General features: G+C 46.3%; 1 pseudogene; it reads left to right on the top strand.

Annotated features, from left to right (window-relative positions):
* The first annotated feature begins 13,923 nt into the window (after window positions 1-13,923).
* On the top strand, window positions 13,924-15,516 carry LOC139018495 (F-box only protein 31 pseudogene; annotated as a pseudogene).
* The last annotated feature ends 11,107 nt before the right edge of the window (window positions 15,517-26,623 follow it).

Here is a 26,623-nt window from a genome sequence, read left to right as displayed (position 1 = left end):
AAAAATTTTAATAGCAATTAAACACAAAGATATATGTATTAATGTTTCTACCTTTTTCGTAAAATATAGTAAAGAAAGGTGTAAATTAGAAACATTGAAGTTTGAAATTATGAAACTATTTATTGAACTCAGAATAAAAAGGTAATACAAAAAAAGTTAAAACTAATGCACCTGTGGCCATCACCGCCCCCCTGGATCTCTGCAGCGCCCACCAGGGAGCGGTAGCGCCCACTTTGGGAGTCACTGCTTTAAAGTTTAATCCCTCCATGTTTACCTGGAGGACCTCAGCATGCCTCCTCCTCAGTCTGCCTGGATTTTCCTTGATGTCCCCTGCATGTCCTACCGATAAATATGCAGATATTGCTCTATTCTCTTCTTTGCAAGAACACTACCTTCAGCAGTTCTTGTTTATTCCAACAATGCTGTGGCCTTATTCCCCTTCCTCTTTCAGTAAAAAAAACCCTGAAGATTCCTGTGGGAGGAGTGTCTCTGAGGCATCACCTGTACTTTGAAATCAGCCAGACTCTGAATCCCAGTTTGGCTCAGTTTGGTTGCAGCTGGGTCTCTTGAGAAGTTTGAACTCTTTTGGAAAGTGTCAGAAACTGACTTCACACTGGTTCAAGCAAAAAGATTTCTGAGGTTTCTTTATTGGAATACACATTCCCTGGAGGAAAATATTTATGTTTTAAAAAAGTTTCATTGTCAAATAGTTTAGGAAACATGATTAAACAGCTTTCTGTATCCTGTAGATCTTAAAACCTTGACTATGTAATTATGCGTGTCACTCTCAGGAAATTGAGGGCACATGTGTGAGGCAAATGAATCACTCCCTCAAATGTATTTGCCCACAGAAACCATTGTTGGAAAAGTACCTGGCCTGACTTGTGGAAGGTGGAATTCACTTAGAGAAACACTGACTTAACTGCTGCGAAGAGCCAGCATTTGAAGGAGGTGGAGGAACCTAGTGATTCGGGCAGCTGGGCGCCTTTACACCCAGGCCCTGGGGAGGCCAAGCTGGTGAGCGTCTGGGTGAGGCTGGCTCCTGCACACTGGGGGACAGTGCTGTGTCTGTGTGTTGATCTGGGATCATCAGGGGACTTGGTGAGAGAAACAAACTGGTTCTCCATCTAGACAAGCAGAGAGGTTGTTTCATTTTCTTTCTTGGCCAAAAATAGTTGTTTTTCTAATTTACATGGGGGAATAAGTACTTACTGTAACATTTCAAAAAATTAAGAATGCAGTTGTACAGAAAAAAATATTTTTTTTCATTTTTATCTTTTGGCTCTAGAAACTGATTTTATTCAGTACTATTGCAAAGGGGAAGGAGGCTTAAAATAGAACTTAGCTGAATTCCAAATACAGTAAAGTTATCTGTTGATTTATGTCCAATGCACAGAGTGAGGGGGCCAATGGATGGAAAGTTACTCAAAGAAAATCCCAAGGGTAGAGGGTTCTTGGTAAAGACAGGCCAAAGATTTATACATCAAAGGTTGGTGATGAGGAACATGATCAGATATCAAGGTAGAGATTTTCACTAAACTTGCAGTAAGATTCTTGCCACAATTGGGCAAACAGATGGAGGACAGCACCAAAGGATGAGGCCTTGTCAAAACCAGGACTCAGAGGAGCCTGTCTAACGTTTGACTATCAAGGAGAGAGGCGTTTACAATTCAAATTTTAAAGATATCATTTCTCTTTCTGCTTTTATGATTCTTTGTCTTTAACCATTGTTATTTTAATTACTATGTGTCTAAGTATGTCACTATATTTATTCCTCTTGTTTGGGACTCTCTGTGCTTTATGGACTTGTAAGTCTATTTCTTTCACTAGATAGGGGAAGTTTTCTGTCATTATATCTTCAAATAGGTTATCAATATCTTGATTTATCACTTCTCCTTCTGGCACCCCCATATTGTGAATGTTGGTATGTTTGAAATTGTCCCAAAGGCTACTTATGCTATCTTTATAAATTTGGATTATTTTTTATTTTTGCTCTTCTGATTTGGTATTTTTTCCTTCCTCAAATGCCAAATCATTCATTTGATCCTCTACTGTACTTTTGAATCTCTGTAAATTATTCTTTATTTCAGTTAGTGTATGCTTAATTTCTCACTGGTCCTTTTTAATGTCTTTGAAATTCTCACTAAGATCCTTGAAAGTCTCACTCAGTCCCTTGAAGCTCTCATTAAAATACTTGAGCAACCTTGATCCCCAGGAAGGGGCATGCAGGAGGCAGCTCATCAATGATTCTCTCTCATCATTGATGTTTCTATCTCTCTATCCCTCTCTCTTCCTCTCTGAAATCAATAAAAATATTTTTTAAAAAATACTTGAGCAACCTTATGACTATAATTTTGAATTCTGTATCCAGAAGTTTGCTTGCTTCTATTTCTTTCATTTGTGATGTGTGTTTGTTTGTCTCTGCATTTTGGCTACTTTCCTATTTGTTTCTCTGTATGAGGTTGAGTTGCTATGTCTCCTGGAGTTGACAGAGTGGCCTTCTGTAATAGGTGTCGTTTAGGGCCCAACAGCTCAGCCTTTCCAGTCATCTGAGCTGGGCACTCTAGTTGGACACCTGTGTGGGCTGTGTGCACAGTATTGTTGCAGTTGAGCCTTGATTGCTGTTAGCATCACTGGGATGAATTGAGCAGGCCAGTTGGGTATGAGGACTTGGCACTCAGGTGGAAGAGCTGCTGTGCAGGAAGCACCCCTATGGAGCAGGACTTGCTTCAGTTGGGCTTTGGTGCTCACTGAGTCTTTCCCTTGAGATTGTCACTTCTGAATATGTAGAGTTGTAATCTGGTATGGTCTGAAGCTTTGAGAAGGATGTGTATAAAATATGAAGCAAAATTCCAATAGAGACAAAAGAATGGTTTTGCCCTTGTGGTTGGATACATGTAAGTTTAGCATTAAGATGTGAAATGTGCATTTAATTTTGGAAGATCAAATATACAAGAAACAGGATCCCAATGCCCTTCGGAAGTCATTGGCACTTTATACACACACACACACACACACACACACTTGCATGGATAGGAACTGCTGGTCCCCCATCTTGAATAACTGTAATTTCACAGCCTTTACTTGAAAATGAATTGGAAAAAGAAAGCAGAGAAATCTACTCCACAATAGAACAGAGAGTTTTTAAAGTCATCCTAGTTTGTCCCCAAATTATTACCGTATAATAATTAGGTGCAAATATTCATGGTTCATTAATTTGCTTTAAAAGAACTTTCTTAGAGCTTACTCAAGATTAAAAACTTCAAGATGATATTCTAAACTAAGCTTAGTATACACAATTGACTGAAAATTAAGTAGAAATATAAGTTCAATATATACTGGCTGCCTTTTTTTTTTTTTTTTTTAAATATATTTTATTGATTTTTTTACAGAGAGGAAGGGAGAGAGATAGAGAGTTAGAAACATCGATGAGAGAGAAACATCGATCAGCTGCCTCCTGCACATCTCCCACCGAGGATGTGCCTGCAACCCAGGTACATGCCCTTGACCAGAATCGAACCTGGGACCTTTCAGTCCGCAGGCTGACGCTCTATCCACTGAGCCAAACCGGTTTCGGCAACTGGCTGCCTTTTTAAAGCAAAATGTGTTCAACTAGACATGATCTATATGTTCTTTTTCCCAAACTGAACAATACACATTGAGCATCATTTTGTTTAAGTTCTGGTAGATGCATCTGTCAGCTTTTTGCTCTGTTATTTTTGTGAAGTTATTTTATATCTTTGCCATCATCTACAGGTCACCTATGCTTTAGCTTTTATACTTGTACTAGAGGCCCGGTGCACAAATATTTGTGCGCTGGGGGGGGGGGGGGGGGCGGGGAAGGGAGTTCCTCAGCCCAGACTGTGTCCTCTCCCAGTCTGGGACCCCTCGGGAGATAACGACCTGCTGGCTTAGGCCTGCTCCCGAGTGGCAGAGGGCAGGCCCAATCCCTAGGTGCAGTCCCTGGTCAGGCTCAGAGCAGGGCCGATTGGGGAGTTGGGGCACAGCCCCCTGTCATACACAAAGGAGGGCGGATCGGGAGGTTGCGATGCCACCCCTAGTCACGCTCAGGGTAGAGCCGATTGGGGGGTTGGGGCACCGCCCCCTGTCACACTGAAGGCAGGGTAGATGGGGAGGTTGCAGCACCACCCGCTGTCACGCACAGAGCAGGGCCGATCAGGGGGTTGAGGAGCTCCCCCCTGTCACTCACAGAGTAGGGCTGATAGGGGAGTTGGGGCACAGCCCCCGGTCACACACAGAGCAGGGCAGATCAGGGGGTTGGAGAGCCACACCCTGTCACACTCAGGGCAGGGCCGATGGGGAGGTTATGGCTCTACCCCATCACACACAGAGCAGGGCCCGTTGGGGGAAGGGGTTGGGGCTCCACCCCGTCACACACAGAGCAGGGCAGATCAGGGGCTTGGCACACCGCACCCTGTCACACTCAGGGCAGGGCCGATGGGGAGGTTATGGCTCTACCCCACACACACAGAGCAGGGCCCGTGGGGGGGGGGGGGGGGGGTGTTGGGGCACCACACCCTTTCACACACAGAGCCACAGGGTGATCAGGGGGTTGAGGAGCTCCCCCATCAGGCACAGAGCAGGGCTGATCAGGGGGTTGGGGCACCTTCCTCTGTCACGAACAGAGCAGGGCAGATAGGGAGGTTGTAGCCCTGCCCCCTGTCACACACAGAGCCGCAGGGCTATCAGGGGGTTTGGACGCTGCCCAGTCACACTGATCCCAGTGCTGGGAGGCCTCACGGTTCCGCTGATCCCGGATCTGGGAGGTATATTACCCTTTTACTATATAGGATAGAGGCCTGGTGCACAGGTGGGAGCTGGCTGGTTTGCCCTGAAGGGTGTCCTGGATCAGGGTGGGGGTCCCGCTTGGGTGCCTGGCCAGCCTGAATGAGGGGATGATGGCTGTTTGCAGCTGGTCACACCCCCTTCAGGGTGGGGTCCCCACTGGGGAGCCTGGCCAGTCTGGATGAGGGGCTGAGGGCCGTTTTCAGGCTGGTGGGTGATTGAAGCTCCCCACCGCTCCTTTTTTGCTTTGTCTTTTCTATTCTGGGCCAGCTTTAGCTCTAAGGCTTGGCTCCAGCTCTGAGGCCTTGGCTGCTGAAAGCAGGTATCTGGTTTGTTTGGGTTCTATAATCAAAACTCTATTTCAACTCCAGCTCTGAGATCCTGGCTGGCTGAAAGCAGGTTTCTGGGGTTTTGTTTAGCTTCTATATTTGTAACAATGTTTCAAACTGCAAGCTCCGAAGCCAGCAGCAGCAGGCGGGGAACGTTGGCTTCCTCTGTCACTGGAGCAAGCAAACCTTCTGTTCGCTTCAGTGCCTGGCTGCCGGCCGCCATCTTGGCTGGCAGTTAATTTGCATATCGCCCTGATTAGCCAATGGGAAGGGTAGCAGGGGTATGGCTAATTACCATGTTTCTCTTTTATTAGATTGGATTTAAATTGAGATTTTATTTACACAAGTATCATATGAATCAACTTTCCCTGTAAAAAATATTAAAATATTGCAGAGAAAGTTAAATCAGGCTTTGGCCATCCTCAAACCCCACTTTCCACCCTAGAAATAGCACTGTGATCATCAGTTTGCCATGTATCCTTCCAGACCCCTCTGTATGCCTTACATACACACAAGTATGAAGACAGGATGCAGAAAATACATTGCAAGGTTAGCCAATCTTAATATTCCTGCAGAAATATGTATTGTTCAACAACTTTCCATTTTATTCAGTTACACAGGAGGCTAATTCACTCTTAATCAACATTATTTTAAAAAGCAAAGTGCAAAAGGTGTGCATATTATGTCACTTTTTGTGTAAAAAGAAGGAATATTGATATGTACATTATTTGTCTCTGTTTCAGGAACAATGGAAGGATAAGTCAGAAGCTAATCATATGGTTACTTACAGAGGTGTGGGGGGGAAAGGAGGTACGTTTCCCTGAATGTACTTTGCTAGTTTTGACTTTGGGTTTAGGTAAGTTTTTTACATCCTAAAAATAATTTAATAAGAATTTTTTTTTTATTAAACATGGCTCAGTGGTTCATCATTGACCTATGAATCAGAAAGTCAGGGTTCAATTCCAGGTTGGGACAAATGTCTGGGATGTGGGCACGATACCCAGTACGGGGCATGCAGGAGGAAGGTGATCAATGATTTTCCCTCATCATTGATATTTCTATCTCTCCCTCTCCCTTCCTCTCTGAAAGCAATAAGAATACATTTTTAAAACAAAATTAAAAAGCAGAAACATTTGACACTAACAGTAAGTGAAGTTGGTGACATCACGACACAAAGTAAAAATTACTTCAACTGACATAGACTTATACTGTCTGTTCTTGATGGGTAATGGCCTAAGGATACAAAGAATCATGAATAAACCTTTCGATATGTAATCTGGAGACTTTTCCTTAGTACTTGATGTGTAGTTAATCCTTGAAGCAACATGGGTTTGAACTACACAGGTCCCCTTACACATGGATTTTTTTTCAATAAACATATACAATCCTATAAGTGTATATATATTCTTTTTAAAAAAATATATTTTATTGATTTTTTACAGAGAGGAAGGGAGGAATAGAGAGTTACAAACATCAATCAGCTGCCTCCTGCACACTACTCCCTACTGGGGATGTGCCCCACCCAAGGTACATGCTCTTGACCAGAATCGCACCTGGGACCCTTCAGTCAGCAGGTCGACACTCTATCCACTAAGTCAAAGAAGTCAGGGCCGTACATATATTCTTTTGGGGTTTTCTCACTAACTCTCTTCTCAAGCTTACTTTATTGTAAGAATACAGTATATAATGTACAAAATGATCTAATCATCTGTTTATGTTACAAGTAAGGCTTCCAGTCAATAGTAGCCTATTCAGAGCTAAGTTTTTGGGGGAATCAACGTTAAACTTGGATTCTTCAGTGCTCCTCCATATTGTTCAAGCATCAGCTGTACATCTAACTACTTTTGAAAATTGATCCATAAGAGTCAACCACTTGAAAATAAAATGCTTTGTTTGGCCCGTTCCTTATGTTGTTAACTAATACTGAGCTTAAAAAAAAAAGTATAGCCGAAACCGGTTTGGCTCAGTGGATAGAGCGTCGGCCTGCAGACTGAAAGGTCCCAGGTTTGATTCAGGTCAAGGGCATGTACCTTGGTTGTGGGCATATCCCCAGTAGATGTGCAGGAGCTAGCTGATCAATGCTTCTCTTTCACCGATGTTTCTAACTCTCTGTCTCTCTCCCTTCATGTCTGTAAAAAATCAATAATATATATATATACAGTATGTGCACATAATTTTAGATGATGAAAGGTAGTCTTCTCCCATTTAAATTTCTTATTTCTCCCTCTGCAGAGTTAACTGCCATTCTTCCTTGTTGCTCTCTGGATTGCCCTATGCATTTTCATGCACATAGGCCAATCACAAATGGTATGCATTTCCAGCTACAGCTACAGTTATGTACCTCATAGAATTGTTTTAGCAAAGAAACAAATTGAAAAAATATTCATCCTACAAAGTGAAAGAGAGTTTCTTCGAAAATGACAACAAAACCCAATTGCACATTGACTGGTCCAGGTAGAGGATGTTCTTTTCAGTGAAGACACGAGAGGACCAGGAGGAGGAGGGAGAATCCATAAAGTTAGAATCCGCTGTGAGGAGTTGGGGTATAATTGTTTTTTTCTTTCCCCCACCCCCTGCAGTGAGCAGTGGAGCCACTGGAGGTGTACACAATGAACCTGCACTGCATGGAGATGTACGTGCAGAGGTGTGAACACATGTACTGGTACCTTATGCCCACCAACCTGGAGGAGCTGAGCAGCATCTCGTACAGGTGGCTGGCACTTGGGCAGGGCTGGGTCTGTAGGGCATCATGGCAATGGCAGAGTGTAGGCTCCAGGGAGCCCAGCTGGAACTGCAGCCTCTGCAGCTGGCACCATGCCCACCTGGGATCTTATTCCAGCTCACACGGACCATCATATAGCAATCATAGTAATGATAACAATAGAGGACATTTGCTAAGCACTTACTGTATTCCAGGCTCTTTCCTGAGCCCTTCACTAAATAATGTCATCTCACTTGTCCTTCACAACAGGCCAGGAGGTAGTATTATCTCTTTCTAGAGGAAATGCAGAGTCAGAGGGGTACCTCACTGCTAAAAGCCCCCAGCTGGGCAGTGGCTGGATGGGAACTCATTCCCACATCTCTCAGACTCTAGAATCTGTGCTTTATGACATTAAGCCAAGATCTGGGGCTACTTATGACTTTTCATTAAAATTCATAATTTTTTTTATTTCTTAAAACAGGAAAGTAACCCAGGCTTATTAAAAACCTAAATCCACCAAGGAAATCAGAAGCTCATAGGCATGAAGAGAAGAAGATAGTGTTTCCCTGGATGTTGGTCATGTGGGGCCACCTGATCACTGGCAGGAAGCTGGTGAGGACTGTGTTGAGAATGGTTTTCACAGGCCCCAGCCCAGGTGACACTGTCCCCTGCGGTACACAGAGGTGGCTCCATGGGATTCCTGGGCAAATGGGGAGGCAGCAGGCCCACAACACTGGTGGTGGCTGCAGACAGCAAGAAGGAACGTCAGTGTGTTGGTCAGAGGGCTCTGGGCTAACCTTCCATCCCGGGACTCACTCACTCCTCCACCTCCTGTCCACCTGCCCACCCATCCACTCACCCATTCATCCATCCACTCACTTATTTATCAGTTCATCTATCCTTTAAGGAATTTTTTATTAAAGTATAATTGGCATTCAATATTATATTAACTTCAGCTGTACAGCATAGTGATTTGACATTTATAAACAGTACATGGGATCATCATAATAAGTCTAGTTACCATCTATTACCATGCAAAGTTAATAGCATACTCTGCTGGAGGGGCCTGCAAAATCTGCTTGTGCTATGAGATACTAACCCCCCCCCTACCCACCCCCCCCCCCCCCCCCGCCCCCGCCACACACACACACACAGGGATGACTCTGGTCATTAAGGATTATTCTCTTCCTTCCAGTTGTCAAGAAATTCTCATGGGTATCAGAGTTGCTGCGCTGCCCTGCTAGGACCTCCAAACAAGCTCTCTGAAGCCAATTTACTTTGCACATTCCTGGCACACAATGCTGTTTCATTGTGTTTTCAGATTGAATTTGCCCGTTGTTTTTACTTGGATTTCTGTTAGATTAGGTGAGTCAGGAGGCGGCGCAAGAAATAGAGAGTCCAATGAATCAGAAAAGAAAGGAAAGGAAAAGGTTTATTTCTGTGTCCCGGGGAGACCCATGTACCCCCAAAGACAGGGCATGTGGATTCACACCAACAGGGAGGGGGGCGCTTTTTTTATACTGAGGTTGGGTGAGGGGCGGGGACATGAGCTGAGGTATTCAGTTGAGGAAGTTTCAGCTGCAGGGGGTCAGCAAGGTATTCAGGAAGGAGTCAGTATCTGTGTGGGGTGGTAGAGAAGCCAGTATCTGTGTCTGGCATGCTGATCTGTTAGAAATGCCAGGGGGAGTCCATTATCTCGTCACATGTCTGCATGTATCCGATCCTGGGCTCTCTCCGACCTAACAATTTCTACATGCAGAACATACTGGAATTAACTGCATGTGGGATAAGGGTTTTTGCAGTTATTTTTCATTTTTGCTGCTTCATGGTGAGGATGTAGAAAAAGTTTTGGGTGACTAGAGGAAATAAAAATGGGAGTATCCATATATGATGCAATTATACTTGAAAAGACACTGGAAAACATACTACTGGTTCAAGGGTACCTAGCCAATCAGGCTGGGCATTTCACACAGGAAAGGAAATAAAGCAGCTGCTCACGATTGTCCTGCTAGAGTGGTCTTTTAAGAAACTGGGCAGTGATATCCTGAAGTGTTGGGGACCAGTGGGTAAAACACAGACAACCACTGCAGCAAAAGCCACATAAGAATGATTCTGAACTGTCTTAAATTTTAAAAGCGAGAAACCAAAGTATGAGGGGAAATGGCAGAAAACAGTATGAAGACTCACCTACTGAAAAGAAGAAAAGAGTGGGGTCCACAGCCAGCCAGCCAAGCAGCAGAGTCCCTTGAAGAAACATGAAAAAAAAACAAACTTCATCCCAGAAACCAGGATATTTTACTGTGGACCTCTTTCATGAAGAAGACCTTTGATCTTTGACAAAAACCAGTGTGCCATGATCCCTTTTAATAAAGACACAGAGTGCTTTAAGTTTGTCTAATGCTCAGTCCATGTTCACATTTTCCCAATTGCCTTAAAATGTCTTTTTTGGTTGGTTTTGTATGGTTCGTGTTGCAGGAAAAGGGAATTGAGCCGATCAGAAAGGGAAAAAGAGGTTTTAATCCATGTTCTTGGGCGAAACCCAGAAGCCCCAGAGACAGGGCCAGGGAGTTTGCGCCAACAGGGAGGGGCGGCACTTCTTTAATACAGGTTTAGTGAGGGGCCTGAGGCCTGAGTTGAGGAAGTTCCTGCCACAGGGGATTGGCAGGGCATTCAGGAAGGAGTCAGTATCTGTGTGGGGGTCGTTGTGGATTCAGGGAGGAGCCCGTATCTGTGTCTGGCATGCTGATCTGTAAGAAATTCCAGGGAGGGTCGATTATCTCATCACACATCTGCATGTATCCAATTCTGGGCTCTCTCCGACCTAACAGGTTTGTTCACATCAGCAAGCAAAGGGATCCCACACCTATAAGGCTTTTTAGTTAAAATCCAGTCTGACCTAAGGGCATTGTCTGCCCTGGTTGTGGGATGTGGCAGTGACCTGGGTGTGGGGCATTTAGGACCACTCTCAAGGTAATAGCCCCTCCTTTGTTCTATCCTGCACCCAAGAGGCAGCTCCATGCCCTCCAGCCCTCCAAACTGCACACAGCCCTCCAGGGCACCCAGTGGGGTTGATTTTCTCCTTTGAGCCTGAGAAAGACTCAAGGTCACCTCCCAAGTATGGAAACCTGTAGTGCTGCCTATTCCAGCTCAAGTTATTTAAGACTTTACTCACTGCCTTGTGGGGTAGGGCTGGGGGTAAAGTGGTGAAGAGGTCTCTGGCATGGGGGCAGGGGGGCTTGGGGCACTTCCTCAGCCTTAATCCTACCTACCTGATCTTAGCCTTTAATAACATTAACTGTTGAAGATTCTAGATCCTAGCAAAGAAAAAGAAACCAATTCCCACCAAGCTTCTCTGTCTCCTGTCCTTTTCCAGCTTCTATAGGGTCAAAGGCAAATGGCTGAAATGTATGCCACCGAGTTTCAGAAAGATGGTACAGGTTATTCAATCCAGGCCTCCAACCAGCAGGAGCCCCTCTTTGCTTTCAAAATAAAGTTATTCCATTTTTTTACTAGAGAGAGGAAGGGAGAGAGAGGAGTGGCGAGAAACATGCATATGAGAGAGAGAGAGAGAGAAACACTGATCAGTTGCCTCCCAGCCACGCCCTGATGGGGTATGGAACCTTCAACCCCAGCATGTGCCCTGACCAGAATGGAACCTGCTTTTGCTGCAAATGAGCCTCACTGGCCAGGGCAGGAGCCCTTCTTTGAATGAGAACTAACACCTATACAAGCAAGTGCTCAAGTGACTCAAATCCACATCCTGGGGCTCCAAATCCTACTCCCTCTATGGTTCATGTGGCCTCTGTGTAGCCCTCTTCAGGGAAGACCTTAGGATTCTCATTGTTTGCACACATCCCCTTGCATTTCATCAACACCCTCCCTCTGTTGGGAGTTTTGCCTTCTGTTGCACTTTATTTTCAGTAGAAAGAGTCTTGTTGCCTTAGTACAATTAGATAAAAAGTGTACAGAGCTAATAATAGCTAGTATTTTAGTACTTATCATGTGTTGTGTATTTCTCAGGGCTGCTGTATTTCCCTGCCAGGCTGAGGGGGTCAGGAGGCTGACAGTATGACTGACAGCTGTTCTTATCGGGGCTTCCATCTCCACCCCGAGCCCAACAATATCTAAGATTCATTTAATAATATTTATTGAGTTTTTGGTGAGTGCCAGCCATTTCATAAAGTGATCCTCTGATCCACAGGTGGGGAACGTCCTGCCTGAGGTCCATATAAGGCCCCCCAAATCATTTGGTCTGGCCCTCCCAAGGCATAGGGGTAATTTAAAGGTTTGACCAAATTGCAGCAGCCTAATTGTCAATAATTTCATTTCATTTCATTTGTATGGCCCTCAAATGATGTTATAAATATCCAAATGGCCCTTGGCAGAAAAAAGGTTCCTCACCCCTGTAATGTAATGTATTTACACTTCAATATAGTCCCGGGAGTAGACCCACAGGGAACACTCCCTAAAAATCCAATTACTTCCCCTTTCCACCACTTAAAAGAAATCACAAATTATCCGATACTTGGGTACATTGATCAAATTACAAAAATGTCGTCAATCTCATGTTTAAAAAATGATTCTTGTGAACACAATTGCTTTCTTCCCATTGGTAATTAGAGTAGCATCATTTCCTGTTTCTTTGCTCTTTAATTTTCTTTGCCATAAATAAGCTCTTCACAAAATTGTTCATATTTCTATTGCATAATCCATTCATTTTATTATCTGCAAGTATAGATTGTTCATTGCATTCTAAAAACAAATTACTTTCTGACGAAAATGACAGATATTACATGCTTATAGTAAATTCCCTTCATGTTCTATAATATAGCAGAAACATTCTACGTTCTAGCAAGTACTAAAACATTATTGTTGGCCAAAAGGCAGAGCTAGTCTCCTTCCAGCCTCTGGTCCTAGCTTGCCCATCCATCAGTTAGTACATCATCTTGTTTTATGTGTGTTTCTATTTAAAGACATCTTAGTTGTGACTGACTTCTTTCACTTAGCATAACATTTTAAAGTTTTATGTATGCTATATTCTAGTGTATGGGTATACCACATTTTGTTTACCCATTCACCAGTTGAGGAGTATTTCGGTTGTTTCCGGTTTGAGGCTCTTATGAATAACGCCGCTATGAACATTGTGTACACTTATTTTGTGTGAACATGTTTCCATTTCTTTTGGATATGTACCTACAAGTGGAACTTCTGGGCCTTCTGGTGACTCTCGTTTTCCAACGTGGCCCCGCTATTTTACATTTCCACCAGCAATGTACGAGGGGTCCGATTTTTAAACATTCTCATGGATGTTTTTTATTTTATTATTTTTTAATCTTTAATGTCTTTATTGTTTAAGGCATTACAAATGTGTCCTCATCCCCCCGTTAATCCCCAACCTCCCCCCCGCCCCCACTCATGTTCTCATCTCCCTGTTGTCCATGTCCATTGGTTTGGCTTATATGCATGCATACAAGTCCTTTGATTGATCTCTTCCCCTTACCCCCTAGCTCCCCTACTTTCCCTCTGGGGATTGATAGTCTGATCGCTGTTTCTCTGTCTTTGGATCTGTCCCTGTTCATCAGTCTATGTTGTTCTCTATATTCCACAAATGAGTGAGATCATGTGGTATTTATCTTTCTCTGACTGGCTAATTTCACTTAGCATAATGCTCTCCAGTTCCATCCATGCTGTTGCAAATGGCAAGAGTTCCTTCTTTTTTACCGCAGTGTAGTACAATATTCCATTGTGTAGATATACCAAAGTGTGTGTTTTTTTTTTACTGCATTTCTGTGAAATGTCCCCGCCCCCCCCCCCCCCCCCCCCTCCATAGGCATATCCCTAGAGGCCTATCTCTACAGAAAGCAGATTAGTGACTGCCTGGGGCTAGGGCGGGAGGACAGGGAGGGGGCACTGGGAAAGGGAGGCAACTGTTAATGGTATGGGTTTAAAGTCCTACAATTGGCTCCTCTCTGAGGGGGCGTGGCTAGGCCCTGGGGGCCTTGGCTTGACTCTAGGGTTGACTGACCCAACTTAAAACCCCACTGAGGCGCTCTGGCCCACGCTGTGGGGGTTGTTACGCCTGGAGGCATGGAGGAGTGCGCTTGCCTCTGTGGCTTGGGCTCTTCGCGGGCATGTCAGTGTCCTCAGGAGTGCCAGCGCCCAGCTGAGAAGGCAAAGGCCGAGGGCAAGCGGTGTCCTCAGAAGCGCCAGCGCCCAGCTGAGATGGCTACAGCAGAAGGCAAGCGGTGTCATCAGGAGTGCCAGGGCCCAGCTGAGAAGGCAGCGCCCCAGGGCAAGCCGGCCCAGGCAGAAAAGCACCTCGAGGCGGACGCGGCAGCGCCGTGCTGTGCGGGGAGTGGAGGAATCGCGAGCCCCAGGCCGCCCCCGCCGCCCCGGCACTGCTCTCTGCAGGACCTGCCGGTGGAGGTGCTGGTGGAGATCTTCGGCTCGCTCCCCGGCACTGATCTGCCCAGCCTGGCCCTGGCCTGCACCAAATTTCACCACATCCTGCACACCGACAGCATCTGGAGACGGCGCTGCCGGGAGGAGTTTGGCCTTCATGAAAACTTGCAGAACCTGGAGATGATGGGTATGTCTTATCGAGAAGTCTATGCGAAGCTCTTCCACCCATACAGAGGCATTTTGGGATTGTGGCAGCTAGATACTGAGGGCTATAAAACATTGCTGAATGTCGTGGTGGATGGCTTACTCATTACTGGTTGGACGTACGGGCCTTGCCTTAACCTCCATGTGGATGGCCCAATGCAATTCAAGCCCTCGTTCAGAATTCGCCTGACGGAGAGGAAATCAGCCACGGTGGAGTGCATGGAAGGCCGCCACAGCAGGCCCCACAGCCGCCACATTCAGATTGGGAAGAACAGGTTCAGCACCCAGTGCAACAAGACAGACCACCTTAAAGATTTACCAACGCGGCTTAGGGAGGACTGGGGGCGGGTGCTGGTGGAGAAGGACAGACTGAGGTATGACTGCTTGACCTACCGCCGCCTCTACCTCCCGCCCAGCCACCCGGACGACCTCATCAGGCCAGGCCTCTTCCAAGGCAAATACCATCGCTTCGGCCTAATGATTGCCATGCTCAGCTTCCATGGGAAGTATGCCAGGGTCACGAAGATCACGGGAGACTTCACCCAGACGTTAGAGATCCACCTCAGGCGCCGCATCCAGCTGGGAGATGGCAAGATCCTCCGCAATTTCAACACGCTCTACAGCGTGGTCCTGGAGATTGACCAGCAGGTGATCTGGGAGCAAGAAGATGGGACTGAGGAAAGCGGGGGCCATGGCTGGCAGAGCCCTGCCCAGCCCAGCGTCGGGGAGTCCGGGGCTGCAGCTTCGGAGGAGCAGCCTGTCCCGTTTGTTCTGCCTGTGGGCGTGCCCTCCAGACTCCAGAACTACCCCCGAACCTGCAGGATGTGTTGCTATGGCGTGGACACTGTTACCACATGTGGCTCAGGCTACCCCTGGCGCTTCCCTGGAGTCTTCATCCTGTTCGATGAGAACCACTTCGGGTTCATCTGTCTGGAGACGAAATACTTCATCCTGTTCGGCAGAGTCCAGAACACCTTCCAGAATGTGGAGGCACCATCCCCGCGGGCCTTCCTGGAGATGCTCAAGAACATTCAGTCCCGACCGGGTAGGAGGAGCTGCTTGCATGCACTTTGAAGATTTGACCTTCTGAACAGGTTACCCACCTTTGTTTGCTTTTTTTAATCCTCACCCGAGGATATTTTCCCATGGATGTTTAGAGTGGGGGAGAGAGGGAAAGACAGAAATAATCGATGTGAGAGAAACACATCAGTTGGTTGCCTCCTGCCCAAGCCCGGACCAGGGCCAGGCTGGGTAGGGGCCAGCAATTGAGGTAGAAATAAACCTTAGACCAGTGGTCTCAACCTTTCTAATGCTGCGACCCTTTAATAGAGTTCCTCATGTTGTGGTGACCCCCAATTTCATTGTTACAAATTGAACATAATTAAAGCATAGTGATAAATCACAAAAGAAATAAAGACATCTTAGTTAATATATATTGTTTATTTATTAACATTACACTCATGGCCAATAGCAATAGAGCTCATTCCTTAAGGAAGCTTATCTGATACATTATCTCCATAATGCATAGCTAGTGCTTTGGCACTAAGGCTTCGGGCTATTTTAAACAGCAGGGTCACAGGCTCCTGGGATGGCGTCTTCAGAGACAAATGGGGACTGTTCCCATTCCTCACGGGGCTCTGAAGAAAAGAAGGAACATGGGGGAAAGGCAGAAAGCAGCTCCTCAGACTCCAGCAGTAGCGGTGAAGATGCCAGCAGCTCCAGCTCATCTTCCTGGGGGGGGTGGTGGAGGGGGGATTGGCACCTCTGACTCAGACTCCAACTGAGCTTTGTTCATTCCTAGGTGGCGGGACAGAGAATTTCCCAACAGAAGTCTTTGGCATCTATGTACACTGCAGGGCTCTTCTCCCTGTCCCTGTTTATTGCTTTACTTCTTCCTTCCTTTCCCCTCCTCCTCCTCGATACAGAGTAGGACGGGTTGGCAAGCGGGGAATTGGGACAGAACTCTTAATATCAGGTCCACACACCCGGGAAGAGAGGTTCCTGCTGGGAGAAGAAATATATCTGAGCCTTTATTGGGTCCCCCTACACCAGTGATGGCGAACCTTTTGAGCTCGGCGTGTCAGCATTTTGAAAAACCCTAACTTAACTCTGGTGCCATATCCCATGTAGAAAATTTTTGATATTTGCAACCATAGTAAAACAAAGACTTATAGTTTTGATATTTATTTTATATATTTAAATGCCATTTAACAAAGAAAAATCAACCAAAAAAATGGGTTCGCGTGTCACCTCTGACACACATCATAAGTTCGCCATCACTGCCCTACACCATCAGTACTACTCCCTCTAGGAGCCCCAAGCAATGAAGGATCTTGAAACAAGCAGATGATTGGGCAGCTGTGTGGAGCACACTGCACTGGACTGCGTATTTGTGAAGAAATAAGTTTTGCTTTCCTTATTTTCTGTCTGCCAGAGGTGGTCGGGGGCCACCATGAGCCTGTGATTCCTATATTCTCTGTAAGAACTCTACCTTTGGACTCTTATAGTATATCTGGTGTGAGAAAGGAGTTGCCATTCTTTATGTGAGAGTGGGCAGCATCATGTAGCAGGCAATATTTATACATGTATATTTAACTCTGACATCTCTATGAAACTTTCTTACTAATTTTAAATAAAATTGTATTTTCTAAGTTTAGCTGTTTCATTTGAATGAGGGCCTCCATGGAATAAATGTTTTATAATTTGGAGCACTGCTTCTCCAAGTAGTGTCTGCATTTGTTCTTGGAAAAACCTAAATTCCTTCCTTTTGCTCCAGGTTTAAGTGAATCTCCTATTTAGCTTTCAGGGTTGATGGATGTATGAGTGTATGTATGAATGAAGAGATAGATAGATAGATAGATAGATAGATAGATAGATAGATAGATAGAAATATAAAGATACCTGGATAGCCCTGGCTGCTGTCCTCAGTGTTTAGAGCATTGGCCTACACTCCAAAGGGTCTTGAGTTCAATTCCTGATCACGAGCACCTACCTGGGTAGCAGGTTTGATCCCTGCCCCCAGTTGGGGTGTGTTTGGGAGGCAACCAACTAATTTGTCTCTCACTTAGGTTTCTCTCTCTCTTACAAGCAATGGAAAAAATATCCTCAGGTGAGGATTAACAAAAAAAATAAGGTATGTGGATAGATACATACATAGATACATAGAAAGATACTATTCTGTTCTACTGGTCTGTCTGTGAATTACTGTGGCAGGACCACATTGCTTTGATTATTTGGTTTGCAGATATATTTGAAAATCTATTTAAGGTGAAATTAAATTAAATCCTTCCCCCCTGTATATTCCTGGCTATTTCCATATTGTGTTCTCATGAATGTAAGCAAAATAAAATAATTGTGTCATTTTTATATGAAAACCATTAAATTTTCAGCATGTAGATAACTAGATATCTTAGTGAACTATTAAGTGTTTTTCTAGATAAAGTTCATTTTACAAAGTAAAGGCAGCATTGACATGTTTTATACCTCTAATCCTTTCTCTTTCTAAAAGTGTTGGTTGGAATATTCCGAACAATGTTAAGTAATAGCAGTGATATGTGCTTGTCTTGCTTCAGACTTTCAAACTCATGTTTAAAGGACTTTCAACTATTGAAATTATGCTGATTAATATTACAGTTAAAATAAACTATATAACCTAGTCAGAAAATGCCTATGGGTTTATATTACTGTTTTCATTGCATAATGTGTATTTTTTAACACACAATTTCTATCATCCACTCAGTGTGGACCCAGGAGAAGCGCTGGGTGATGTGTCTGAGCACCTGGAAGGGTGTCCCTTTCCTCTGCTCCACTTGCAGGAGCATCTGAACTGCCTGGTGGTGGCCATGCTGCAGAGGCCCCAGCAGAGAGGGGTGGTATAGATGTCAGCCAGCAGGGGGCAGCGGAGCCTGGCTGCAGCCTGGTTTTCATTCTGTATTCCTGCGTGTGTGTGTGTGTGTGTGTGTATTTAGTTCATGACTGTTTCATCACACATGTAGGTTTGTGTGTCACCAGCACAGTCAATATAGTGAACATATGGTGCTATGAGGGTCCTCGTGCTTCCCACTCACCCCTGCCCTCAACTCCTGGAAACCGCTAATGTATTTCCCATTTCTATCATTTTGTCATTTCAAGAATGTTGTATCAATGGAATCAGACAGTATATAACCTTCAGGGAATGACTCTTTTCACTCAGCATAATTCTCTGGCAATCCACCCAAGTTGCTGTGGGTATGAGCAGTGGATTCTTTTTATGGCTGAGTGGTGTTCCATGGTATGGGTGCCCCACAGTGTGCTTATGTCTCTTCCTGTTGATGGAAAGGGGTTTGTTTCCAGGTTTTTTGGCTCTTACAAATAAAGGTGCAATGAACATTCCTTTAGAGGTATTTATGTGAGCATAAATTGTCATTTCTTTGGGATAAATGCTCAAGAGCGTACTTGCTGGGTCCTCTGGTTAGTTTTATAAGAAACTTATGAGTGCTTATCTTTATAAGAAACTGCCAAACTATTGCAGTCGCTGTACCATTTTATATTCCCACCACAATGTACTGTGACCCACACCTGCATCCTCACCAGGGTTTGGTGTTGTCACTATGCTTATCAACTCAGATTCATGTGTAAATGGCATTTCATTGTGGTTTTAATGTGAATTTCCCAAAGGTTAGTGACATTGAACATCTTTGCACATTTACTTGTAATCTGTGCATCTTCAGTAAAATGTCAGCTACTGTCTCTATTTTCTAATACAGTTTTTTTTATAGTTGAGTTTGAGAGTTCTTTATACATATTAATTCTTTGTAGAATTTGTGTTTTGCAAATCTTTTCTCCAGATTGTACCTTGTCCTTCAATCTTCTAAACAGGGTCTTTTGCAGAACAAATTTAGATAATTTTGATAAGGTTCAACTCCTCATCTTTTCATCTATGGATTGTGTTTTAGCATCAAATCTAAGAATGTTTTGCCCTATGTAATCTGGAGACTTTTCCTCAGTAGTTGATGTGTAGTTAACTGTTGACCAACATGGGTTTGAAGTGTGTAGGTCCAGTTATACATGGATTTTTTTCAATAAGTCCTAGATCCTGAAGATTTTCTCCTATATTTTTCCCTAAAATGTTTATAGTTTTACTTTCTCCATTCAAATCTGTGATCCATTTGAGTTCATTTTTGTATACGATGTGTTATTTAGGTCCAGGTTCGAGGTTCACTTTTTGCCTATGGAAGTCCAGTTGCTCCCGCACCATTTGTTGAAAAGACTCTCCTTCTGCCAGTGAATCGCTTGTGCATCCTTGTCAAAAATCACTGGGGCCTGTGAGGGTGGGTCTACTTCTGGATTCTCTATTCTGTTCCATTGATATATATTACACTGTAATTAGTAAGGTTCTGCTACGACCACATTGAAATTTTAAATGTTTTGTAGTTAAATTTATAAAAGAGAATGGAAACAGACACTCTTACTATGTTTATAGTTATTATTTTGAAATAATTTTAAGTTCACAAGAAGTTGCAAAAACAATAGCGAGGTCCTTTGTCTCCATAACCCGACCTTCTCCAGTGGAAGAGTAGGACCAGTGCATTGTGAAACCAGGACTAACTAGATTACAGACTTTATTACGCTTTTCACCAGTTTTTGCATCTACTCATGTGAGATCATTTCATCAATGAGACATCAATTTTAATAATGTACAGTATTTAACCCACTATATCCAAATACATAACCATTTCAGCATATATCAATATAAAAATTATTAAGGAGATATTTTATATTTTTTTATTTGTACTAAATTTTCCAAACCTGGTGGTATTTTGAACTTCAGTTCTGTGTACGATTCAGCTATTATTTATTAAATATTGGTGGTTAAAATTTGAATCACTTATAAACTCACTTATATAAATTAATTCAGAAGTTATTGTATATCCCTGCCATCAGTGGAAAATCAATATGACTTGTCATAAATAAGACAAAACTATACAAATAATAGAATATGGAAACATGATTAACTCCATTCTATCTAAGTGTGGTATTCTCTCTAAGGCCATCTTTCTCTTTGTTAAAACGGGAGATTAGAAAGTGCAAAAAGTGTGCATATCATGTCCCTTTTTGTGTTAAAAGAAGAAATATTAATATATACAGAGGTGGGAGAGAGAAAGATGCTACCTATCCCCGAATGTAACTTTTTGGTAGTTTTGACTCTGGAATGAGGTAATACTTTAAAGCAATTTATTTAAAAAAAAAATAAAAAGTAAACGGAAACATTTGAAACTAACAGTAAGTGAAGTTGATGACATAGCCACACAGAGAAAAACAATATTTCAAATGACATAATCTTATATGGTCTGTCCTTGATGGGTTGTGGCCAAGGGCACAAAGACCACAAGTAATCTTTGGAGATGTAATCAGGAGACTTTTCCTCAGTAGTTGATGTGTAGTTAATCTTTGACCAAAAATGGGTTTGAAGTGTGTAGGTCCAGTTATACATGGATTTTTTAAATAAATATGTACGGTATTGCAAGTGTATTTATTTTATGATTTTCTCAGTAACATTTATCTCCTCTAGCTTACCTTATTTTAAGAATAGAGTACATAATGCACAAAATAATTTAATCATCTGTTTATGTTATCAGTAAGGCTTCTGGTCAACAATAGGCTACTCCTAGTAAAGCTTTGGGGGGAATTAAAGTTATACTTGTATTTTTGACCCCTCACCATGTTCTTCAAGGGTTAGCTGTACATATAACTACTTTGGAAAATTGATCCATAATAGTCAGCCACTCAGAAAAATATGCTTTGTTTGCCCACCATGCTCTGGTGGACACCTGCCCAGGAACGCAAAGTGTTTTGGGGAAGCAGAGGCTCCCTCCCTGCATGCCCTGGGGACACCAGTCCAGAACGCAGAGGGTTTGTGGAATGCAGGGCTCCACTCTGCACTTGCAGGGGGCCACCCCTGCCCAGGTTCTCCAAGGGTCATGGAAAGCAGAGCTGGGCTCTGCGCATGCGCCGCTCTCCTGACAGCTGCCCAGCGACAGCAAAGATTTCAGAAACCAAAGCGCTTCCACCTGCACCTGCTCTGTAGAGAGCAGCCCAAGGCGGATCCTGGAAAACTGCCACCTGTGTGTGGACAGCTGGGTCCTGCTCCCCTGACAGATCCCTTCCCCTCTTTAGCGCTGCACAGGCGCTTCCCCTGGGCCTGCAGGGCCTCCAGGGAAGCAGGGGCCTCTGCCTGTCACTGTGCTCATGGCCATCAAGCCCACACCCCCACCGCAGCCAATCAGAACCACAGAAGAGACCTGGAGGACCTGCACCTTTGCTGGCCCTGGGTCCTCCCTGTCCCGTGCGCGTGCCCCTCCCCCAGAATTGTAGTGCGCGCTCCTTCCTCGAGCCCCTGTCACATGTTCCAAGTGTTCCCCAGCAACAGGCTTAACTGTTAGCTCTTGGCTTTAGACAGTTTTGGCTGCTAAAGCTGCTCATTGACTCTGTGTTAGAGGCCAGAACTGTCCCAAGCGCCCAATGGGCGGTTTCCTGGCCAGGCTCTGGCGCCGCCCCCCGCCCAGGGAGCCTGGGCCTGCCCTCCCAGTGCCCTTAGCTGTGCCCAGGCCAGCTGTGCAAGTGCCTCCCTGGCTCTGGGGCCCTGATGGCTCTGGGGAAGCGAAGTCTGCCTTTAGGCCCATGGGGGCTCAGCGGGGCGTCCCTTCCCTGGTACCCAGGCCTGGGCCTCTTTGGAGAATCATCTTCTCTCAGGTGCCAGCAGCCGCCAGCCACAGGAAACCCCAGGCCTTCGCGATGAGCTCCTGCACCACTAGAAATGCCATCACCAGCTCCTACAGCTCCACCCGAGGTTTCCCTCCGGTGCAGAGCAGGAGGGTGTCCACCTGCGCATGCAGACAGCGCTGTTCTGCTTTCCACAAGCCCACTTGCCCCGCCAGGAGGCCCCCGGGGTCCTTAAAGGCAGGGAGCCAGCAGGGCCCGCAGGCTCCCTCCTCAGCTCCCCTGCTTCCCCAGCTGGAGAAGCAGCAGGGAAAGGACCAAGATGTTACCAACGGGCAGAAAGGATCCCTGAGGAACTGCTCACCGGCCCGTGACAGTTCCAGGCCCCCCCTACGCAAGGTGGCTCTGCTGCCACACAGGCGGGGGGAGCCCCTGAGGCTGCCATCACCTCCTCTCCTGAGCTTCCAGGTCACAGCCAAGCACCTGGAGGCGGAGAAGAAAGCCGCACTCCAGAGCATCCACGCTGCTCTGTGGGGTGAGACTGAGGCCATCTCAGGCGGCTGTGCTCCAGAGCCTGGGTGTCCTTCCCTCCTCCCTGCTGCCAGCACTGCGCCTGTCACCATTGCCAGTCCCCCTCCCTCCACCAGCCTGCCAGTGCCTTCTGCAGGCAGTGCCAGGCCCTCAACCACCACATCCACAGGTTTGGCTCCCCAGCCTGCCTCTGACACAGAGGTCACCCCCATGGACACCACCCCACCTATCTGTGCTCAGGTGTCCAGGGCGCCCCCTGGCTCTAATGGTGGAAATCAGGCAGCTCCAGCCCCAGCCTAGGCCCCAACCTCTGCTCCAGTCCAGCCAGCCTTGGGCAACACCCCCCAGGCCCCTTTTGGGGCCTCAGTATCCACAACTTCCACCTTGAGTACCCATGCCAGCACCAGGCCAGCCTTTGATTCCACCCCAGGTGTAGGTCTCTCTGGCTCAGCCACTGTCAGCTCTGGGGGGAGTTTGGGCAGGAACACCCGAAAGCGAAAGCGCTCTCACAGGAATGCTGCCATAGTGACCAGCACCAAGGTCCCCAGCACCCCCTCTGGCCCAGCCACTCTCACCTCTGGGGGGGCTTTGGGCAGGAACACCCGAAAGCCCTATCCCCAGGATGCTGCCATGATGACCCACACCGAGGGCCCCAGCACTAAGAAACCCATGAAGTCCTGTCCTCAGAGATACACCCAAGCAGGGCCATCTTTCCTCCAGCTCGGGACCCAGCACCAGTTCCAGCTGGGCGGCCTCTAGTGGGGTGCCCATCAGCCCCCACCCCAGCAGCACCCCCCTCTGCTGTGGGCACAGCAAAGAACAGCCTTGCTGTTTGGGGCCAGCTGTGGCTTGGCCCAAAATGGTTGGGCCATCAAGGGAGTTCTTATTGAAGCACTAAGCCCTTTGTTTGAGCCCCACAGCAGGGCCTTTGGGCTGAGAGGTGTTGGAGACAATCCTGAAACCTGAGAGGGTCATGGCACAAGCTTTGTTCACTGGCCAGTGAATGGAGAAGAGGGTGTTGGAACTCTGAAATCCTGTTGTATATTCAAGAGGAGGCTAGAAATGAAGCCGTGGTCCAGGCAAATTAGAAAGAGGACACTTCCTGGTCTTTCTGGGGAGGGGGTGGCAGTTCCCCCCCGAATCAGGGATCCACATCTTTTCTTTCCATTCATGGATCCCTTTGGTCGTTGTCATGCTGACTGCCAATGGTCCTGGAGCCGCTGGGTGTGTCATGGAGCACAGAGGTTGGATTATAATGAGGGGTGAGATCCTTTGGGGGTGAGCTCCCTACCATCTGGGCTGAAACAGGTTGAAGCTGGTCTTTATGGCTCACCCACCACAGGCTACTTCCTGCCTGAGAGACAAACAGCTCTGCTGTGCAGCTGCTGAGAAACACAGTGCTGTGACCAGTACTGAGCCCTCAGGCAGCATCACTGCTCAAGGTCAGACAACACTGGCTCTGGCCCTGCAGTTTGGGGTTTGAGCAGCACCTGTGGGCTTTGGAGCTGAGCCCCTACCGCAGATGTTTGCTGCACAGTTGGAGATCTCAGCAAAACAGTGGAAACAAGTGGGTTTCCCTGCACCAGCCACTATGAGAGAAGCTGAAGTCGGCATGCCTGCAGCCCCCACACCAGAATACTCCAAAGGTGAGCAGAGGCCCTGCACTAAGAACGCCCACATGCTTGGAGGAACTATTGTCCCCTCCCCCATGTCTCACCTTCGAGGCAGAACTCCCTTATTTCCATTCAAGGGCCCAGCACCACTGCCAGGAAGGGCTGCCTTTAGTGGGGTGTTTGTCCTGGATCCACCCCTAGCCACTCCACCACTGTGGGGGGCACAGTGAGAAGAGCCTTGCCATTAGGGCCCCCTCATCGACTGTACAGGACTTGGTTGGACAGAAAACCATCGCCCATCAACTGGGTCCTTTTCCTCCCTTTCGGCTTCCACTCCCCTCAGGTCTAACAGGCAAATCCTGTCTTAAAACTCAGCCTCCTCCAGAAGCAACCTGAGACCACCTTCTTCCCAGTCGGGACCGTGTTTGGTCCTCCTACACTGGCAGTAGAACTCTAGCCCTGACCTCTGCCACCTGGAAGCAAACTGGGTGCCCATTGATACAACATCCCATTCCTAGCCCTGACCTGCAGTTTTCCTCAAAGATGGGTGGGATGAGGCTGTTGTCCAATCCCTGTGTTCAGAGGCCTCAAGACAATAGACAAGAGGCTCTTGAGGAAAATTGAGAGATGCCCGTGCCAGGGTGCTTCCCTTCGTTATTCCTGTGATGCTGTCACAAATGTGTGATTCTGGGCACCCCTGAGACTCCCAGATGCCTGTGTGAGTGAAACTCTAACTGAATGGGGTGCTGGGGAGTATGGGCCGGACAGGGCCTGCTGACCATTGTGTCCCTGCAGCGGCTGTGGAGGCTGCGTCCTGCATGGATTTGGCTGGCTTCCTGCTCGGAAATAAGATCATGGCTCTTCATGAAGGAGGGCAAGAGCTTCCCCCCTGTTGTGGGTCCAAGCCTGAAGGTCCAGGACCTGTAGCAGCTGATGTTGAACACCTGAGTTCAGACCAGGGGGTACAGGCTGGGGTAATCCCCCAGACAATCCCAGCTCCTCCCTGTGCTCTGTGAGAGCACGTGCCTCCCAGCAATCTCTCTCTGCTCTCCTTCCTGCTTCTCAGACCCACAGCCTCTTTTCCACTCCAGGGCCTGTGCACATCCTATCCCTGGTTCTATCCCTCATCTTCCATGTCTGGTTCCTTGTCATATTCAGGTCTTCCCCTCGCCAGTTGTAAATTCCAACCCTCACCCAATTTATCTTTCATATCACCTTGTTTATTCTCTTCACAACTGTTATCACCATCTGTAATTATTCATGTATTTGTTATTTTAACATTTACTGACTGTTGTCTGTCTCCTATTTTTGACTGAACTCCATGAGGACAGGCAACTACATCTGGGTTATTCCCCATTCTGGACCCAGTGTCTGGAAGAGCCGAGCATCAGGTAAATGCCTGCAAAACAAGTGTTGAGTGAGTCAGTGCCTTCTGTGAGCCAAGCCCTCTTCTAAATGCAGCAAGACCAACATTTCCTAGAACCAATATGGGCACCCAGTTACAACTCACCTAGAGGCAACCACTAAAGGGGAGAAGTGGCTTCACAAACTCCTCTTGGTGGCTGAGTGTGTGTGTTGGGGAGAGGCTCATGGCCTGAGTGTTTGTACAGGAGAACCTCCGGCCAGCGTCACCCCTAGAGTTCTGACTGCATAGCCAAACCCCCAACCCGGAGGCTGGTCAGGAATGGCGAGCGGGTTGCAACTCCAGTTGGTGCAGCTGCTGCCAGGAGGACCATGTTGGGAAGGATTCTGCAGCTGTGATTGGGCTTCTTGGGAAAGAGTGCATGGATTGATTAGCCATGTCTGCACCAGGCAAGGGAAGGGAGAGAGACATGCCTGCCATGGGTTTGCCATCTCTGCCATGGGTGATGATTCCCCTTTCCTGGAGGAAACATGGCCCTTTCCTTGACCTTCTCCCCTGTCTGCCTAGAGCTGCTGGCCAGAACTGCATGATGGGCAGAGCTCTGGATTTTGCCTTCGGTATCTGAATCCTTAGCCACGTGATCTTCACACCCCTCTGCTCAATTTCCAGGTATTGCTGATAACTTCTAAAAGGGATGGGTTTCCATAGGCCTTCCATAATCCAGTTAGTGCCTTGTTGATGGAGAATTTAGAGATGCCCATGCCAGGTGGTAAATGAGAGCCATTCATTCATTCATGCAACCCCTCATTTATGAACCTATATACTGAGCCCTCCTTTATGCTGGGCACTGTTGTAAGCCCTGGAGATACAGATATGAAGAGGAACCATTCCTGCCCTGTGCTGGACTATCAGGAAGTATTATATTGTTAAATAATCATTTAATTGCTTAGTCCATGTCTCTAAGGTCACAGTGTGG

Source organism: Myotis yumanensis, unplaced genomic scaffold (genome assembly GCF_028538775.1).
Source record: "Myotis yumanensis isolate MYYU_CA2020_CCGP unplaced genomic scaffold, mMyoYum1.0.hap1 SCAF_10, whole genome shotgun sequence".
NCBI lineage: Eukaryota > Metazoa > Chordata > Mammalia > Chiroptera > Vespertilionidae > Myotis > Myotis yumanensis.
Note: the sequence above shows the minus strand (reverse complement) of the source record. Positions and strands in the feature narration are given on the sequence as shown.